Source organism: Periplaneta americana, chromosome 17, assembly GCF_040183065.1.
Source record: "Periplaneta americana isolate PAMFEO1 chromosome 17, P.americana_PAMFEO1_priV1, whole genome shotgun sequence".
Classification (NCBI taxonomy): Eukaryota; Metazoa; Arthropoda; class Insecta; order Blattodea; family Blattidae; genus Periplaneta; species Periplaneta americana.
Window position 1 is genome coordinate 4,406,986 of NC_091133.1, and position 22,251 is coordinate 4,429,236.

The 22,251-nt window shown below is 36.7% G+C and overlaps 1 protein-coding gene across 2 annotated transcripts in view; it reads right to left on the minus strand.

The window, feature by feature from the left end:
* Positions 1 to 22,251, minus strand: part of LOC138692569 (zinc finger protein 235-like) — a 52,366-nt gene that overhangs the window by 27,091 nt on the left and 3,024 nt on the right. The window contains exons 1-2 of one of the 2 annotated variants that reach the window (XM_069815553.1): positions 20,616 to 20,644; positions 19,103 to 19,185 (exon numbers count right to left, since the gene is read on the minus strand). The exons of the other annotated variant lie outside the window; for it this stretch is intronic. The gene's annotated coding sequence lies outside the window, so the exon portion shown is untranslated. Of the gene's footprint in view, positions 1 to 19,102; positions 19,186 to 20,615; positions 20,645 to 22,251 lie in introns of those variants that run through there. 2 annotated transcript variants of the gene reach the window in all.

A 22,251-nucleotide genomic window follows, 5' to 3' on the forward strand; every position in this document is an offset into this window, starting at 1 on the left:
TTGAATAATTTCAAGGGAAATTCTGTGTACGTTAACAGACAACCGCAATTCCAAGTCACACAGAGATTGTGTGCACTCGATGTGGGTCTCTGGCGTTTCGTCAGCCCACGCGAGTTGTGTGAATATAAAGGGAAAAGTTGAGACGGTGTCGGGTGGAGTTCCCGGGTAGCTCAGTTGGCGCTGGTACGTTCAACCAGAGGTCCCGGGATCGATACCCGGCCCCGGAACAATTTTTCCATTGAAATTATTAAAGGGAGTGTTTGCGGCGCGAAATTCGGAAACAGTACCACAATACATTGATGTAGCCTAGTGATAGACACTGTGTTAAACAACTTGGATGTAAAATCGTAATAAACAGAGAACGCTAAGCTCCGCCCACGACCCGTTCCCACTTTTCCCCGCACAAGATGACCACTCACTCTAGCGGGAAAGGGTGTAAATAGGGGTTTAGGATGGGATGACATTTATTGGAGGAAAGTGGAACAAAAATAGTGAATGCGGCATCTACGACCAACGAGTTAAAATATTCTTCTCTTTCTAACTCGTTGTCTACCAGGCAAAAGAGGAACTTCGTCCTGTCTCCCTCTGTCTCTCCTCTCTCTCTCTCTCCCTCTCTCTCTCTCTCTCTCTCTAGCCTCTCCTCTTGTCTCACTCGTTTTTTTTCTTATAACTTTGCAGAGGGTAGTATTCGAATCCCTGAGGTCAGCACCGCCGAACTTTGCACTTAAATATGATGTTGTTTTTGCGTATGTCCGAACCGTTGGCACCTAAAGCACCGCATTGGGTTCGGGACATACGCACGAACTGGGACACGCTCATACCCGACAAGGATGTATTCTGGTAGGACAGGCTTTTCGAAGGTCAAAAAGACAGTGCTCACAGCGAATAGGGATTATAAAGAATGGACACTTCGCGTCGGTACCTTTGATGTAGCTGGACAAATGACCTTCAAGCCAGCTAGAGCGTCAGATTCTGCCTTCTCCCTAGAGTTGGCGCTGACATCACACCAGCTAGCAGTCGACACAGCGGAAATATAACACATATAAATAATACATCTAGGTACATTATATACTCAAATAAAATAAATTGGATCCATAAAATAATAAATCCTTCATTAACTGTAATGTCTAGACTCTAGAGTTCCTTTATAATGAGAGTTAAGACGTTGACCCCAACAACAATTAAAATATGTAATGATTTGATAGCACTGAAAATGGAAAAACAAAACTCTCACGAGAAGTAAAACCATATACCTATATTATATTATATACAAATATTAAACGAATTCGATCTTAATTTTATAATGTATTATATTATTTCATAATATAATTTATGATATCTGAAATATAAAATATTATTATTACAACTAGTTTGTCACTGAGAAATAAGGAAAAGCTGTTAACTTGAATTTATTTGAAGCAAAGCGTTACTGGATTATGCAATAAGGTAGGCGATGTTTGGATCCTGTGCCTTAATTCTATTCTCAATTATTAACTTAGCGTATGCTCGATTACACTACCTCTAGCGCTTGAAAGTGGAACTAGCCGCTGGCGCACAGAGAAACAAAACACAGGCAAATTAGCTCAGTGTCCATTCTTTATAATCCCTATTCGCTGGTGCTCAGGGGAACAGTCTGTCCGTCCCGCTTACGTAATAAACGCCAGTTCTAGCTGAATCTCCTCATCAGACATGCCGTCTAGAGAATCCATATGCAGTACTCCCCGCGTGGTGTTCAGCGAGGAGAGCCGTTCCACTTTAATAGGGTAAGACCCCAGCAGCTTGGCTTTCAACAGCTTCTCACTCTGTTTTGGAGATAGAGTCTCGATGAGGAGAGATCTAGTGTAGTTACATTTTTTACTTTCCCAACGAGTCCGTTGAATGCGCGTCTCACGTAAAATGGACAGATATTCTTCATAGTCTTTTCTGTTCCATCCAATGTGATACTAGTAAACTTTGGAGGCGGCACTTTAACTGTTACTTTCTCAGGGTCCAAGTCCATTGCAATGTTCGTCATATTACCACCAGCCATGTCTATTGCTATATTGTTTTTTGTTATGCTTTTCTGAGGGTGGGGGAGAAGAGAGCGAGGACATACAGAACTGGTCTCCCCTACGGAACCATCGGCGTCAGCCTGCTACTGGGGGGGGGGGGCGTAAGAAAAGACACCTAAAAATTCTTCACGGTCTGTGCCAGCTATGAGAACTCCCCCACAGCCCGATCCCAAGCAACATACCTCACGCAAGTTACCCTTCAAACTGAGCATACACTGAACACAACCGCCGGACTACTCAGCTAACTCCGACCCACCTCCCAAAGCCGGAGCAATCCGAGACCACACGCAGCTTCAGGGAACTTGTGGTTGATTACACTGCGACACCCATACGTCAGCGGTAACACGTCGGAGCGATATATCCACTCCGGCGAGCAGAGTCGGTCACCGGGACGTTTAAGTCGCTCCGGACCCCCATTGGGGTTCTACGTGAGTGTACATGACTACTGGTCCGGGCTCCGCACCTAGACTTGCATATAGGGGCAGTGTGAAGGGTCCACTATTGCTTCGTTGCTGAGCGCCCTATTAGGCTACACAGTTCGGAAGTGCCGCTCGAAACCGTGGGACAGGACCACGGAGATAGGAAAGATCCCCGCTGGTGAGACGGGAGTTATAAGCCTACAAAACTTAACCTAATAATGAATATAAGTAGCTAGAAGGGGAAGAAATGTGAGACCTAATCAGGCATTCTCAACAAATCCCATCATGTAGGAGGACGTGACAAGTTTATACAGCGGGGATGGAAAGGTGAAAATGGCTGTGATAATGTGGTGAGCATTCCACATGCAATGGTGGCCAGCAGTAAGAAATATAGGGATGAGAAAGACGAGAGAACGAAAACGGCTGGATGGTGATAATACAATAAATGTGCAGAAAGGAATGCACAAGAGCCACCATTGCACCCCCCAGTCACCAACTTGGGGGAACCCATCTTGACCGGATTAGTTTATTATAATACGTGTTGTCTTGTAATTGCTTTATATAATTGAAAATCTCTTTTATTCCAAAAACAGTGTTTTGTACAGCTCTTTTAAGATCTTTACTTTTTCTTTAGTTGGATATTTAACGACGCTGTATCAGTTACGAAGTGATTTAGCATTGGCGAAATTGGTGATGGCTAGATGGTACTTGGTGAGATGAGGCCATAGATTACCTGGTATTCACTTTACGGTTGGGAAAAACCTCGGAAAAAACCCAACCAGGTAATCAGTCCAACCAGGGATCGAACCCGCGCCCGAGCGCAATTTCAGACCGGCACGCAAACACCTTAACCGACTGAGCCACGCTGGTGGCTTTAAGATATTTATTATATAGCTTTTTTATTTTCTTTGTATAGCTTCACTCTGTTGTTTATATAACTGTTTTACGTTTGTATAGCTTGGCTGTCTTTCTTCTTATTTCAATATCTATGATATATTTTTAAAAATAAGGATAATAAAGAGTTAAGGAGAGCATTTGATGTCAATGGGGGCGGTGGAGGCCAATAAAATATATTACATTATATACGGAATGTAGGCCTGTATATATGTAATTAATTAGTTGCAAACTGCCCCCATTGAGGGTAGCCCTTACAGACTCAGTACATCCTGCAAAATAAATATACATATGTAAACATAGATAATTATATTAAAAAAAAAATAAACAAAGAAAGGGGCAAGAAAAATTACAATTGCTATTAATGTGTCATCATGTGATTAATCAGATTTCACAGGATTTTTTTTAACACTGTTACCACAATGTCATTCCTCAGAGATGTTGGCAGAGCAAATTTCCGTCGAAATTCTTCGAAAAAAGCTGGTATAGTCCCTCGAGCACCTATGAGCAAGCCGAATACTTCAACGTGAATTAAGGCATATTTCAGCTTGAAATAGTTGACTGTAGACTCATAGTACGACTTCTTCTCACGGTGGACCTGCTGACTGATGACATTCTGCTTCAAAACGTATCGTGGGGTCCACAAGATGCTCTAATTATTGTCACCATTGTGCGCTAAAATATCTACTCATTTTGTTGACACATTTTCGGCTAGACAGGATATTTCTTCTACTATCCAGCCCTTATTTCTTATTGCAGCAGCAATTTTGTATTGTATAAGATGGTGTCTAGGGATTCTCAAGAGCAATTCCTGTTCACAGAATCCCAATTCGTGTGCTAAAGTTTTGATCTCTTGACAGCCATGTCTGCACCGGGTACCGTCAAGAGATCTGCCGGAAACAGAATGAACAGCTGCTAAATTCGCTGCCATTTTCAGGCTAGATATCCATGCACTAGTCAAGAGCCCTTTCTTGTTAACAATCCAAATGCTGGCAGCTGTTACTTCGCTGTACATCTCAACACTTTCTCCCCGTCCTGAAAGAGTCTTCCATGATTCATCTTCAAGACATCGCAATTCTTCTCGAAAACTTCGAATTGTAGCTTAGTGAAGTCTTTGGGAAAAGAAAGACAGACGGAATCACACGACGATTTGAGTTCAACATCTGTTTCATCACATTAACATAAGAATTATCTCCTCTGATTAATAATAGACTGATGTTACAATGTTGAAGAAAAGCTTCCCACAAAGTGCATATTAACTGAAGTACTTTTAACTTTTTATTAGCGTACCTACAGCATGCTATTTGGAATATCAGTCGGGAGGAAAAGCAATTAATTTTATTAGATGAACTGCAATATTCAAACACATTAAAGACAAATTTCACTGGTTCAAATTCTTATTAATATTGTTTTGCACACTGCAAATAGGAGAACTAATAAAGTTTTTATTCAAAGATTGAAAGCCAATGTGGAACCAGAACTTAACACTCACAATAGTACTCAATGATTGATCAGGGAAAATTTATTTACTGAGCCAAATAGTGTCAGGGAAATGGATATCTAAATTTCTGTGTGAACCCTGTTTAAGAATACGAACTATTGTAGATTGCTTCCATTGTAGAGACAAATGCGAACATCTTAATCCCTTAACACTGAAATAAAAAAAATACCGAATGTTTCCACCGTAAGAATTAAGTTTATAGTTGTCTGTCAATAATATTCACAAAATCGTTCGTATGTTACGCCGTTTGGTCACTAGGGGCTGTTTGTTCCCCCTTTAGACCACATATATTTGAAAGTTTACGTTTATTAGAAAATGGTTTCAAAGTTAAGATTATATGGGAGAGGAGAAGTATTTATAGACAACAAACAATGTAGCACTTTTCCAGCTGGATCTGTAGTACGACAACCCCAATCAGAATTTTTGCACTGACATCTCCCAATGTAATACTTTGATAAGGGTGACTGAAACTTTCATTTAAATTGTCTGACATTAAAAGGCGAGTTTATATGCGGACTTAACAGTGAGTGTTTCATTTTTTTAATCCTCAACTGGTATCTACGGGTCAATATAGACCCATATGGATAGATATCGTTAACGTACATTTAAAAAGCAATACCAATTGAGGGTTAAAGGACAGGTATGGCAGGTGCTTCTATCAATCGTCAACCTGCAACAGGATAACTCCGGTACTGAATGGATGTTCGTACAACTAGAGTTACACCTCAAGAACCAACATCATATGAGACTCTTATTTGTTCTGTAACAGAAATAACATTGTAAGTAATTCGAACTTTTTATTTGGCCACTACCCCAACTACGGTCATTTAATTCCTTGTCACATATAGAAGTACATTATGAAATAGGTCTTCAGGTCAACTGATTGCCATTATTGTGGATGGAATAAGCCACACAGTCACAACTAAGGTTGCCACATATCCCTTATTACAGATGCTGTCCCATATTACGAGTTCTTGTCCCATAAGAAGATTGACCTATTGTTTGTATGCATCTGAGGTCTGATCTGTGTAATATATAGCCGATCGGCGATGTTTGCAATGGAGGGGAAAAGGAACAGGTCACTCTACCTCATTATATCCTGGCCCAGTTTCCTCATAAGTGGTGCCTTGGTATCACTTGTAGTTCAGACCTATCTTCGGACAGTTTACTAAACAAAACTGACCTGGTTCAACTATCATCTGAGTTCAGCTTACGTATTGTTCTCTTTAATCGACCTATCGATGTACAGCCTATATTCTGTGGTGTTTGGGTAAAGGGAGATAAGTCATAAAAATGAGTTCGGAGATAAATGAAAATTAAACTTGGAACCCTTATTACAAATAATTTTCTATACAAATAAAACACATCAACTGCTAGTATTCTTTGATTTTTGCACACCCACTTGTATAATTTAACTTGTGTGTTCATCTGGGGAACAAAATTCCACTGGACAAAAAAATGACTTATACCCCTTTACCCGAACACCACAGATTATATCAATATTACGAGCGATTAAGTTCTGTCTAATACCTTAACAAATATGTGACGGGTTAATGGCCTATTACATGTTGTGAATATTTTAATTAAGAAACGTTTTCTACTCCATTAGGTCATCTTCAGGTTATGAAGATCAAATATATGAAGATGGTACACATGGTTGAAGCAACACACTATCATACAAGTTAAATTTTGAAATATTAAAGGCACACATATCTATACTAAGAATAAATCTGTAACCGAAATTTTCTGGTAATTTTCGATTTTCCAAAAATAACTGGTGTTAACATGTAATAATTAACCATCCTGAAACCAAAAATAGTTTTTTTTTTTAACTTTTGTTTGTATGTCTGTCTGGTTGTTTGTTACATTTTCACTTGATAACGGCTGAACAGATTGCTATGAAAATTGAAATATAAATTAAGTTGGTTCCAACTTAGATTTTACGCTATACGGCATTCAAAATACTTAATTTGAAAGGGGGGTTATAAAGGGGGCCTGAATTAAATAAATCGAAATATTTCCCTTATTACTGATTTTGAAGAAAAATATTACATAAGAAAAGTTTCTTTAAAAACGATTTCCGATAAGTTCTATTCTGCGCAAAATTTTGAGAGGACTGATATTTAAGGAGATACAAGAGTTTTAAAATAACATTACATTTGATCACCACCCACTCAGACTAATACCACAGTCTAATATATACAGTCAGTCACGAAGCTTGAGGTGATTAGTGTACTAGGAATAGCAGAATCATCCGGTACTATTTTGCATTGTCTGTGATGCGGCGATAGTAGCAATTCTAGTAGTTAGCAACTATCAATGGATGCATATTCCCTACGTATTGAGCTTCGTGACTATATATACTAGACTGTGCTAATACGCTAACATGAAATGAAAACAAATGACTCCGTCCATTTAAGGCAGCATTGCACACAAGCAGAGAATATTAATTATTTAACACTATTTTTATAGACATATTTCTATTTTATGATGGAAATATATAAATTTTTATCAATATTAATATACAGAGAATGATTGTGCGTTTGTATGAAGTTATCTTAGAAGCTAATTAACCCATTTTGATAATTCCTTCATCATCGTCATCATTGGCGCTACAGCCCTTGGTGGGCCTGGGCCTCCCTTAGTAATTGTCGCCATCCGTCTCTATCTTGTGTAGCAGCCTTCCAATTCTTGCATCCTCTTCCACTCCATCAATCCACCGCAAGTGTGGTCGACCTCGTCTTCTCTGACCTCCCGGATTTGTTATTACAATTTTTTTGCAAAGTTCACTTGGGTCCATGCGTATTACATGTCCTGCCCACCTCAATCTGCTAGTTTTAACTGTATTGATTATATTTGGCTCTCCTAGAAGTCTATATAATTCATAGTTGCATCTCCTCTTCCAGAGACCTTCCTCAAATGTTGGGCCACAGATCTTTCGCAGAATCTTTCTTTCGAAAATCTCCAATCTTTTTTCATCGTTTTTGGAGATTGACCACGTTTCTGCCGCATATGTCAAAACTGGTCTCACTAATGTTTTGTAAAGAATAACTTTTACTTTCCTGGATAGAGCATGCGAACTAAAGTAATATTTCAAGCCGAAATATGCTCTGTTTGCTTTCATTAATCGATTATAGATTTCTTTGGACATGTTATTATCGCTAATGACCACTGATCCTAAATATGTTAAGTTGTCAACTTTCTCAAAATTATAATCTGATATCTGCAGGCTGTCTATTTTGTCACCTATCTTTCCATTATCTGCCAACATATATTTCGTTTTCCTCTCGTTGATGACGAGGCCTATTTCTTTTCCAGCCTGTTCCAAGGACAGGAACACTTCCTTTACATATTTCATGGATCTGCCAATAATGACAATGTCATCGATAATTCCTTTACTATTTGAAATTGTAGTTCCTCTAGATGGATGTAATGCTATACGAGGACTGAGGTAAAATTAAAATAGATTTTTAAGCACAGTAAACTCGATATTCTGTCGAAATATTGTATAACTCCATTATTTAAACTTTATTTGGTCCATATAAAATACTCTAATTTTATACACTTCAGTTTCTTTTTGTCCACAGAACATAATAGTATTTTTAAGAGTTTTGTCGTAAAGATGAGTATTTTTACTGGGCCAAAAATACAGCAGATGTGGATTGAAAATAAGTATTTTTACCATTGAGCTTAGTGGAGAGGAGTTATTTTAGAAAGTGTCAACAAACGGCGTTCCTGGCTCATAATTTACCTATATTCGTTTCCTGGGTTTCTTAAAATAATATTTATGTAACACATTACTCTTCATTTTTTATTTACATAAACAATGATGCACAACCGACCGAGTTCGCTCAGACGATAGAGTTCGAGACTCGCATTCGGGAGGTCACGGGTTCAAACTCTGTGTCCCACCAATCCGACTGGGGTTTGTTATGTTTTCCCTTAGTCATAAAGGCAAATATCAGTTTGAAAATTTACATGCCATGATTCATCAACGCCTCAATTACCAATACGATTAACATGAATCAAAATGTATATTCAGTTACACAACGGAAACAAGAATAAAAAAAGGCCTACTGATATAGCCACACATTCTAAACACGCAACATCACCACAGATGTTAAAGCGTGTACAAATAAACTTAACAAAGAAAAAAAGATGCAGTCAGGCCAAAATAAAAAATTGTCTACCATACAGAATCCACTTTATATTGACATTAATTTGGAGTGATTTATTAAAGGATGCATACAAGACTAATTTAGAAAAATGTTAAACGAATTATGATTGCACCAAATACCGATATTCTCTGAACCAAATGATCCTATTTTAGTTATTTGCAGGTAATAACAATTAAGAAACATGTTACAGGAATTGTCCTTGCACCAAATGACTGCTCTGTGGACCAAAATGATCGTATATTAAATATTTAAATATAATTCCAATTAAGTTACATAATAAACAATTTATCCTTCTATCAAACACGGATGTTCCCTGGACCAAATGTCCTATTTTAATTATGTAATTACTTTATATTTATTTCTAACAGGTGCAGCGAAGCGAACGGGTATGGCTAGTTAACAATATAACAAAATTAAAACAGTTCGTAATATAGTTATTACATGTTGGTTCAAATTGGTCAGTTTGTTTCAATCGAAACTGTATCTATTCGGAGATTTACATTGTACCCGCATAACCTCAATGTTTCGAGCCAAGAGGCATCTGAAATCCCGACGACAAATATTATGTGATTTTGTGACTTTAGATATTGTAAGTAAACTGTTGAAAAGATGTAACCTAGAGGTTTCCTTAGAGTTTGTCGGAAGGAGATGTTATTTGTAGGTCGGACGCCAATTGACTAGATCATCGTGGTTTTACAATAGGGTTTACCAGACCAATGAAGGAGAAGGGAGGGGAACACTGATCTGACAGGTGCAACTGAGCCATAATAAGTTTTTTCGTGACAACTGATAGAGCGGGTTCTGAGGATTAGCAATTTGTTCATTTATTAACAGAATGTTCTCATTATGTGTTTTGCGATCAGATACTCCTCAGCTGTGTTGATTAATCTATTGTCATTATTTTCATTTTCAAAATCTGAAGAGTGTTGTTGATGTAAGTTCCTGTCCGGCATTTGTTTGGATCACAAATTTAGATTTATTGCGATTATTTCTGAAGTCTGAGCTCAATCACGAATGAAGCTGTTTAACAACACAATTTCTCTCATGCTTACTGGCGTTAAGCATTTTGAAGATCCCTGGGCAGGGAATCAGCTTTCGACCAGTTTCTCAAAAAAAAAAAAAAAAAAGTGAAGTCCATCCATTTCGAAATTAAAGAAAGGTTTCAAACACTTTCCACACGCATCATACAAGAATACTTCAATAGAGCACGATACAACTATCGAATTAGGTTTTCCGAACAAAAGAAACTTTGTAAACACACGTCGATGTTCAAGTTATTATTGCTGTTTATAGGCATGAATGGATTTTGAGAAAGCTCGAAGCAGAAAAACATTCTGAACAGCCTCATTTAGATGGATTCTAATTTATATCCTTCTGTTTAGCATTTAATTATATATGAAAAAAAATGTTCTACGAATATCGTACTAAATCAGACGCTGAATAACCAAAGTTCATAAATTGTCGTAAAATGAAATACTAAAATGAAAAAATCGTACTAAATCGTTTTAGTATGCAGATTTAATTCTTGGAATTTTACTGAGGGATACAATTAATTCCATAAATATCCCACTTAAATGGATTGTCACCTTCCGTGTATTATCTGTAAGACAACAAGAATCTGAAAACATTATTAATAAATCAGATGAGATTTCGACACAAACTACGGAGGTAACACTTTCCGCTTTTCGCATTTGAATAACTTCTCACGGTTACACCGCTGTTCGTGCTTGTTTTTAGTACTGGACTGCGTGAAACTTTTTCCACAAACACCGCATGCATATGGCTTCTCACGAGTGTGAATGCGTTCATGGCTCTTTAAGTTACCCGAATCCGAAAATTGCCTTCCACAAAGCTTGCATTTCAAAGGTTTCACACCGGTATGTCGGTTTTCGTGCCTATGTAGTTGATTTGACCGTAAGAAGCACTTTCCACAAACTTGGCACTTCAATGGCTTTTCGCCCGTATGACGGCGTTGGTGGTAAGTTAGGGAACTCAACTGTCCGAAACACTTTCCACATTCATTGCATTTGAAAGGCTTCTCACCCGTGTGCACACGCTTGTGGGTTATTAGGGAACCCGACTGCGAGAAACAAGTTCCACACACATCGCATTTGAAAGGTTTCTCGCCCGTATGCACACGCTTATGAATTATTACGGCACCCGATTGCGAGAAACACTTTCCACAGACGTCACATTTGAACAGCTTCTTAGATCCATGAGCCGAAACAGAATGCTTGCCAGCCTTATCAACAGTCGTGTGGTCTTCAAGTGCAAATCTTTCGCAATCTGAGGATTGTCTGTCATGATTGCCTGTAAAACTATCAGAAATAACCATTACACTATAAAAAGAAGTCATATCAGACCATACAAGTCGCATTGAATAAGAATTCTCACGAATATAAAATATACAATTAAATATAAACACTGCAACTCAACAGCAGTTTAGAGTCAAACTCATAAGTGAGGTTTTACTGTTACTAATTGAGATATAATGTCAGTGACAAATTGTGTATTCGTCTAAAATTCATCGACAAGAAGCTGGATTAGTAGCACAGTGCACTGGCAATATTAGCAAGCAAGAAATAGATACTGAAGCCACCACACAATGGAAAATATAAAGTAAAATATTCGATCGTAGTTTAGGCAAGTTATCACTGCATAACTTGAGACGCCTTTTTGGCAGTGGTAGACTTGAATTTGCAGCCTGTAAAAATATTATCAAATATCACAGCGACGTTTACATTAATAATACTTAACTTACACTGAAGCCCAAACCATCCCGAATTATTGGTGGAGTTCTTGTTGACCAAGTGTTCGAGATTTAGATTAAATTTCAACGTACGATTAAAATTACAACACACAAATAAATAAAAGAATCCAATGATTTAATGTGAATACTAATAATACTAATACTAGTAATAATAATAATAATAATAATAATAATAATAATAATAATAATAATGATAATAATAACAATAAAAATAATAATAATAACAATAATAATAATGATAATAATGATGATAATAACAATAATGATAATAATAATGATAATAATAATAAGTACAATAACAATTATAATAAAAACAATAACAATAATAATAATAATAATTATAATAATAATGATAATGATGATAATAATAATAATGATAATAATAATAAGTACAATAACAATTATAATAAAAACAATAACAATAATAATAATAATAATAATTACAATAATAATGATAATGATAATGATAATAATAATAATGATAATAATTGGAAAAGAGAGCCTACACGCAATTAGTAGTGACAATGGAGTTAGATTAGTCAACTTTGCCACATCGAAAAATTTAATTGTCAAAAGTACAACATTCCCCCATAAGGATATACATAAATATACTTGGACTTCTCCAGATGGATTGACACACAACAAAATAGATCACATCTTGATAGATAAACGGAGACATACTAGTATAGTAGATATTCGAACTTTCAAGGGTGCAGACTGTAATTCTGACCATTATTTGGTGATTGGAGAATTAAGAGAAAGATTATCAGTAGCCAAGCGAGTAGAGCAACAAGTTAATATTACTAAATTCAATATTTTGAAATTAAAGGACGAGGAAGCTAAGCAAAATTATCAGGTCGAAATTTCGAATAGGTTTGCCACTTTAGAAACTTCCGACGAAGTTGAGAAAGAATTAGATGTTAATAGCGTGTGGGAAAATATCAGAGATAGTAACAAAATTGCAGCTGAGCAGAGCATAGGTTATTATGAAACTAAGAAAAAGAAACCGTGGTTTGATGAAGATTGTTGCATGGTAGTAGAAAGAAGGAAACAGGCAAAATTGAAATTCTTACAGGATCCAGTTGAGGAGAAGAGAGATAATTATTTCAATGAAAGACGGGAAGCAAGTCGTACACTTAGGAATAAAAAGAGAGGTTACTTGAAGGAAAAACTGAATGAGATAGAAACAAATAGTAAGAATAAAAACATTCGAGATTTATATAAGGGTATAAAGGAATTTAAGAACGGATATCAGTCAAGGGTAAACGTGATCAAGGATGAGAATGGTGACTTGCTTGCAGACTCTCCATCAATCCTAAACAGATGGAAAAACTATTTTGCGCAACTACTAAATGTACATAGGCCAAATAGAAATGATCGGGACGATATTGAAATACAAACTGCTGAGCCATTTATACCCGAACCCACGCTTTCAGAAGTCGAAATTGCGATAGAAAATCTGAAAAAGTACAAGTCTCCAGGTATCGATCAAATTCCAGCAGAATTAATACAAGAGGGTGGAAGTGCATTATATAGCGAAATTTATAAACTTGTACTAGCTATTTGGGAAAAGGAAATTGTACCAGAACAATGGAAGGAGTCCATAATTGTACCTATTTTTAAAAAGGGGGACAAAACCAACTGTGGTAACTTTCGAGGAATATCACTTTTGTTGACGTCGTACAAAATTTTGTCCAATATTCTTTTGAGGAGATTAACTCCGTACGTAGATGAAATTATTGGGGATCATCAGTGCGGTTTTCGGCGTAATAGATCGACTATTGATCAGATTTTTTGTATTCGGCAGATAATGGAGAAAAAATGGGAGTATAAGGGTACAGTACATCAGTTATTCATGGATTTCAAAAAGGCATATGATTCGGTTAAGAGGGAAGTATTATATGATATTCTTATTGAATTTGGTATTCCCAAGAAACTAGTTCGATTAATTAAAATGTGTCTCAGTGAAACATACAGCAGAGTCCGTATAGGTCAGTTTCTATCTGATCCTTTTCCAATTCACTGCGGGCTAAAGCAGGGAGATGCACTATCACCTTTACTTTTTAACTTCGCTTTAGAATATGCCATTAGGAAAGTTCAGGATAACAGGCAGGGTTTGGAATTGAACGGGCTACATCAGCTTCTTGTCTATGCAGATGACGTGAATATGTTAGGAGAAAATACACAAACGGTTAGGGAAAACACGGAAATTTTACTTGAAGCAAGTAAAGCGATCGGTTTGGAAGTAAATCCCGAAAAGACAAAGTATATGATTATGTCTCGTGTCGGGAATATTGTACGAAATGGAAATATAAAAATTGGAGATTTATCCTTCGAAGAGGTGGAAAAATTCAAATATCTTGGAGCAACAGTAACAAATATAAATGACACTCGGGAGGAAATTAAACGCAGAATAAATATGGGAAATGCGTGTTATTATTCGGTTGAGAAGCTCTTATCATCCAGTCTGCTTTCCAAAAATCTGAAAGTTAGAATTTATAAAACAGTTATATTACCGGTTCTTCTATATGGCTGTGAAACTTAGACTCTCACTCTGAGAGAGGAACATAGGTTAAGGGTGTTTGAGAATAAGGTGCTTAGGAAAATATTTGGGGCTAAGCGGGATGAAGTTACAGGAGAATGGAGAAAGTTACACAACACAGAACTGCACGCATTGTATTCTTCACCTGACATAATTAGGAACTTGAAATCCAGACGTTTGAGATGGGCAGGGCATGTAGCACGTATGGGCGAGTCCAGAAATGCATATAGAGTGTTAGTTGGGAGACCGGAGGGAAAAAGACCTTTAGGGAGGCCGAGACGTAGATGGGAGGATAATATTAAAATGGATTTGAGGGAGATGGGGTATGATGATAGAGACTGGCTTAATCTTGCACAGGATAGGGACCGATGGCGGGCTTATGTGAGGGCGGCAATGAACCTTCGGGTTCCTTAAAAGCCATTTGTAAGTAAGTTGTAAGTAATAATAATTACAATAATAATAATAATAACAATAATGATAATGATAATTATAATAATAATAATAATAATTACAATAATAATAATAATAATGATAATAATAATAACAATAATAATTACAATAATAATAATAATAAATTTAATTACCATGGTTTATTTAACGACGCTTGCAACTGCAGAGATTATATCAGCATCGCTGATGTGCCAGAATTTTTTGTCGCAGCAGTTCTTTTACATGCCAGTAAACCTACTGACATGAGCCTGTCGCACTTAAACACTCTTAAATCCCATCGACCTGGGCCAGGATCGAACCAGCAACCTCGAACACAGTGGGCCAGTGCTATATCGACTTCACTACCGAGGCCGACAATAGTGATAACAGTAGTAATAACAATAATAAAAGAATCCACGATTTAATGTGAATAATAAAAATAATAATATCAATAACAATAATAGTAATAATAATAATAATAATAATAATAGTAATAAAAACAATAATAGTAATAACAATAATAATACTAACAATAATAGTAATACAGTACTAGACAAGGCTACACAAGTGCTTCATCCAGTGGCACAAGCGTCACTGACCAAGGTGAAGGATAATGGACCTAAGGCAGCACCACATGTGGCAGTTAGAGTCGGGCAGACTGCCTCATATTATCGCCCATTCTCGGTTGCGCAATCATCGTAGTCTCGCTCGGTGCGCGAGTACCTAACGTAGCCAAATGACTCATTGATAGAGAACACGAGATTCTCTTGCTCCCGAGATTACCGATACTAGATCACTCCCGACAGTCTCGGAGGTCTAGGCGGGACTGTAGTACTGATAAGCAAGCGATATCGCTCGGGCCGTGCTGCTATAGGAAGCATTGGCTTATACACTTCCCGGTTCTTTAAATATATATCATGTCGTAGCTCCTATAATACTTAATCAATCGCGCTGTAATTTTTTGGATTGATAGCTCAATGTCTAAGGAAAACATAGGAAAAAAAATCGAACTGAAAATATTTTTTGGAAAGTGAGAAAAAAAATATTAACTTCGATGGAGATTGATGTGTTCAGAATAGACATTTGCAACTTCACCTTTGTAGGCTGAAAACTTTTTTGTTTTTCACGTCAGATGGGGGGTCAAAGCGAGAGAAATGTTGAGAAAGGATGGAAATTACTTTTAAAAGTGATGGCAACTCAAAATCTTTACTGGTTCTCGAATAACGGCGAGTTAACCAAAGAGCTGTTTGCGAAAGACTCATGACTCAAACGTTTGTTCCGTAAAATTTGTACGGAACCCTTCAACGCATGAAAACCCGTTATTGTACGGATAGTATTAAATGATATTTTAATACAGGTAGTTGAAAATGAGGCTATATGGTGCAAGATGGTTTACACTTTACAGTAATTAGGCTATCTTTTGTAGCAACTAAATAAAAAAATAGTTTGTAACACAATGATGTGAAACATGAAAATATTAAAAGCTGGTTCACAATAAACCGGGAACGGAAACGGCAACGAGAACTAGAACGGAAATATTGTTAAAATAAATGTATTTAAATGTAAGCATTCACAATTAACTATTCTGAATGCTCACATATAAATACTGTAGGCTACATTTATTTTAACGTTATTTCCGTTCTCGTTTCTGTTCCCGGTTTATTGTGAACCAGCCTATACTATAGAAAACTACACTTTCTACTGGTGTGCACGTTATAAAGTATTGTTACAGAACAATCCTTATTGTATTGCAGCCATGTTGCAATATAAAATGACATAGGCCTATATGGTTTACAATAATTATCCTATATGTTATAGGAACGAGAATAACAAATTAAGAATTAATAAGATTTCTAATTCGTTGTACCTAATGGTAACTTACAAGACAATAATAAATAATAACCATCATAATAATCCTGATAATCATAATCTTGATCATCCTAATGATTACGATAATGATAATGATGATAACAGTGATACTAATAATAATAATAATAATAACAATAATATAATAATAATTAATAACAATTAATAATAAGAAGAAGAATAATAATCCATCGCTGTAGAGTAACGGTTAGCACACCTGACTGTGAAACGATCGGGTTCCGGTTCGAATCTTGGTTGGGACAAGTTAACACTGGTTCACAATAAACCGGGAACGGAAACGACAACGATAACGGAAATATTCTTAAAATAAATGCATTTAAATGTGAGCATTCACAATTAACTTTCACGTTCCCGTTCCCGGGCTCCGGCAATCTTCTCGTTAATTGTGAATGCTCACATTTAAATGCATTTATTTTAACATTATTTCTCGTTGTCGTTTCCGTTCCCGGTTTATTGTGAACCAGCCTTTACCTGGCTGAGTCTTCTCGCCTCAACCATTAAGAGCAAATGCTGGGTAACTTTCGGCGCTGGACCCTGGACTCATTTCACTGGCATTACCATCATCTCATTCAGATGCTAGATAGCGATAGCAGTTGATAAAGCGTCGTAAAGTAACTAATTTAATAATAATAATAATAATAATAATAATAATAATAATAACCGTTCCCTCTTTTATTCTCTGTTATGATATAGCAAATATAAATGACACTCGGGAGGAAACGCAGAATAAATATGGGGAGAAATGCCTGTTATTATTCGGTCGAGAAGCTTTTGTCATCCACCCTGCTCTCAAAAAACTTGAAAGTTAGAATTTATAAAACAGTTATATTACCGATTGTTCTGTATGGTTGTGAAATTTGGACTCTCACTTTGAGAGAGGAACAGAGCTTAAGGCTGTTCGAGAATAAGATTCTTAAGAAGATATTTGGGGCTAAGAGGGATAGAGAATGGATGAAGTTGCACAACGTAGAACTACACGCATTGTACTCCTCACTTGACATTATTAGGAATATGAAATTCAGAGGTATGAGATGGGCAGAACATCTAGCAGGTATGGGCGAATCCAGAAATGCATATAGAGTGTTAGTTGGATAGTCGGAGGGAAAAGACGTTTGGAGAGGCAGAGACGTAGATGGAAAGATAATATAAAAATGGATATGATTGTAGAGATTGGATTAATCTTGCTCAGGGTAGAGACCGATGGAAGGCTTATGTGAGAGCGGCAATGAACCTCCGAGTTCCTTAAAACGCGTTTGTAAGTAATTATGATCAATTTGTGAAAGGATCTACTCTATTTCGTAATTCTGTCCTTCCCCTTGCAAAAGTGTTTCCATTTCACATGCAGCATTTTATCAGTTGGGAAACAAAAATATCTTTTGTCAGAGTCTTTGGTCCCTTATAATAATATAAATAAGTATTAATTAATTTATTTCGTCCTTACACAGCGCAATAACAACGAAACGTCCAGATGTGAACGCGCAATATAATAATACAGTCGTGTGATATCCATTACTTTAGCGTGTACAAAACACTATCGAATGATTAAATATGGAATGTCAACGAAATGCTGATAGCGAGAAAGTATATCATAGCTCCAACCATAACGTGTTATTGTTTTAGACTAGCTTAGGATTAGGTAACGGCTGAAAGTGCTGCATTATTTTGCTTCTCCAGAAAGGCAATAAATAGTTCATTAAAATAGTGTGACTTCTGTAAGAATGTCGACAATCATAATGTGCTGTATTATTGCATACCACACTGCTGTGCCTTCTTAAATTACTTTATGAACATTAATATTTCAGAAAGAGTCACGAATTGCAGTGATGAGCGGCAATTAAGCCGGCAGTCAGTGTACGCATTTCATAACGATAAGTCGGCCGTGCGATAACAGGCCGGGACCCGGTATTCCTCGTTCCCGAGAGTGCCAATCTCGAGAATACGATTCTCGGAACTGGCATTATCGGCCAGCTAGTCTCGCCTACGAGAACGAGCGGGAGTAAGAGGCTGTTTGCCCGACTCTAGTGGCAGTAGTAGTGTTGGTTTAATGGCAGTGGTGTTAGCAGAAGCGGGAGTTTCAATTTTAATATAACTTATGTCCTGCCAATATCAGCATATGTTCAGTCTTCCATATCAGTAACGATCACACTCGGTATATAATTCCATCTATCCTCAAACAGCAGCTTGCCACATCGCTTGCGTGTTTTACATCATGTGTATAACTCTCCATCCCACAAAGCCATCATAAAGTCTTCCTCTTTCCATGATTTCCGACGTGTACATTTCCTGTGTCACCCTGATGCTTCCCATTTGTACACTGTTCTACCCCATCTTACAAACTAATTTTTAGTAGACAGACAACCTGGCTTATGGCGTAACAGACAGAAAACTAATGTTACTCATGACAACGCGCCTTCTCGCACACCGCACTCACCTATGGGTCAGTATCTCATTCTCCTCTGCCGTAACTTCCAGTTTCGCCTCGTCCTTTACTGAGCCCAAGTCACACAACTCCTCCTGAAACAAAAATCTTGAATAGGAACGAGACATGGCGCAACTTTACACAAACAGTGGATTCATTTCCATGTCTTTGGCATGCATTTAAATCCTATCCAGGCCAAGTTACAATTTTAGTAACAGAAGATAGGTCTAGGAGTAGATGCTTGTCGGAGTTATTCTGTTTCCAATTCCCAAAGATTTGAATTTCTTTTGCAAACCTGATTTTTGAACACATATTTATTACACTCTAGAAAATTTAGGGAAGTGCACGTTAGCTGTACAAGTGTTGAGGAGTCTCTGATGTTTAACATGAAATAATGCTCTCCATGAAGTAGTCTTTGCTTATTTGGATGACATTTTTAGTAGCTTTTCTGAACCAATATTTTATAATCCGATAGTTAACGGCAGTTTTAAAAATGTTATTCAAATTTTACATATAGTCAGTTAATTGTTTTCAGCAAGTAATGAATCCCAATTTATACCTATGATCTGCGAAGCAAGGTTAATACTAGGAAACTGTTTCATACCACAACTATCATAACAGATTGTGTAAAGACAGCCAGCATGTTTCTGGTACAATTTCTCTCTAAGCAAGATAGTCTCTGGCTATAAATTGTACATTCTTACATAATATGAATGAGGTTTAGTTTTTAAATACATATTAGTATATCACTCATAGCAAAGAAATATCAACCTTGAAAACATGATGCAAACAGGTGGTATAAAACTAGACGAACAGAAATATCCATAAAGTACAATAATTTGTAACTGTTAGTCATACTTTTATATTTATTTCTCACTTCAGAAGCTACGTCATGATTTGTTCCTGTATATTGATTTGTGTTATAAAGGTTTCACAATTAGCTCCTACTAGGTTAGTAAAGTAATGTGTAAGGAGCTCTGGCTAGTACAATCCTTTATCTCGTTCAAAATAAAGAGGCGACATCTAAGCAAAAATAACATCTTTACGAGAATAACACAAATTTCAAATTGTAGAACAAATGAACAACAGTAATATTTATTTCAGGCTTATGTATAGTATAACTCGTGGCTAGGAAGAACTAGAGACATGTTGGAAATATAAAAAAGTAACAAAAAAACCGTGATCTCTGAGGTGATATATGAAGTGTTAATTTTTACACGTACAGGAACAATTCTTTAATAGAAATGATAACAAGAACGCTGGCTAAACTGTAATATCTAAATGAAAATGTGTTCCCGGGCAATACATTTTCGCACACTTATTCTAGGAACTTGTCCCTTAGAACATAAAACTTTTAAAGCTGAAATTAATGTATAGACATAACTGAATTTTAGTGCACATTGAAATAAAGGAGAAAATAATTCTACATTCAAAACATTAAAAGCTTTTTCATATGCAGAAATCCCTGGGTTCAGGGATAATAATCAAAGAGAAACAGCCAACATACCTTACAGGCTGCACTTACCTCAGTTCCACACTTTGCCGTAACAAAATTAGTTGGCACTGCAGTTTCCTCAACTTTGATCTCTGATGTGAGATCATAGCTGTAGTCCACACTTTCCGTCTTTATTCTAGCCCCGTGAAGGTTCAATAAACTCCTTTCCTGCATAAAACATAAGATATAAAATTAATTATAGATAGAAACCGACCTGGCTCCCGCCGGTCTGAACTCAGATCATGTAAGATTTTAAAGGTCGAACAGACCTAAACAAATTGAAATTCTACACCCAAATTAAATTTTAATCCCACATCGAGGTCGCAAACCCATTTATCAATACCATACTGCATATGTAACATATAACAGCTTGTATGGATGTGAATCCAAGTGCCACATGCTGCAGTGTAGTCCTCATACTCGGCTTAATGCTAATCAAGGCGCATGCGAAATACAGTATAGAGAAAATAACAGCGATATAGTATAGGCAGAAGCAAATGATTACTATTAGGAGTGAAAAATATGTAGAAATTACGTGTCTGGAGGGCAATTTCAAGTGACTATTGTTTCATGTTGAAACTAATGAGACTTAAAATAATATTTGTAGATATTTGTAGCATGCTGAACTTAAAGCTCACATCTGGAGCTTATTATGAAAGGAATTACAAACTTTTGCCAAATAACAAAGTTCATGTTTTCTTTAAATAATAAGCGTGACTAACATTATTTCTGGACTTGGTATGCATCAGAAATTACCTGAAATTTCCTCTGGTGAAAGCTATAACTAAAAAATTTTTATTTGGAGAGGGAAAAGACCTGGCCACCCTACCCCATTATTTCCTGGCCTAGTTGCCTCATGAGTGATGCCTTGTTGATGTCACTTGTGGGGTTCTCACCTGTCTTCGGACTGTTGACTAAACAACAAGTACAACAGCTTGTATATCCAAAAAAACAAACAGCTTTTACAAAAGCTTCAAATTATTGACAAATAAACTGCTAACTAATGTGACTAACATGACACATCAAACTGAACAATGAATTATCACACAGGAGTAACGTATTTTGTTTCTGATTTAGTTTTTCCCCAGCTTTCTCTCTTAAATCATTATGTAACTGTTTTAACAAATATGAATTACAGAATTAAAGATCTTCAAAGTTAAAATTCCCACAGACATTCACAACTGTTGATGCTCTGATTTTTCTTCTCCGCTGTTGCCTTTCTCTAGCATTGAGTGGTACCATGTCTGATTCTCTTTTAATTTCAGAGCTATAAGGTGAACATATATTATGTTGCTCAATTATAAACTTAACCATATATGAAATAAGTACCTATACAATCAAATTTTGTACGTTCTTTTATTATTACTAATATTGCCAAATAGAGCAGATATAAATTAGTAAATCGCAATCCAAACTCTCATTGAATTATTATGTGAAGAGGTTATGTTAGATCAACAAACATTTGTCTCAGAACTACCATCAGATTTGTAATACAGAATTCTGATTATCAGTTCGTACTCAGTACTCATACTTGGTAGTTAGTGGTTGTGGTGAACGGACGTATCCAGGCCTTGCTACGGTAGTACCGTGTGACCTCATGAGCAATGAAGAGTGCCGAGACCTCAGTCAACGTACGAGTTATTTTATGTAAATGTTGCAGATCTCA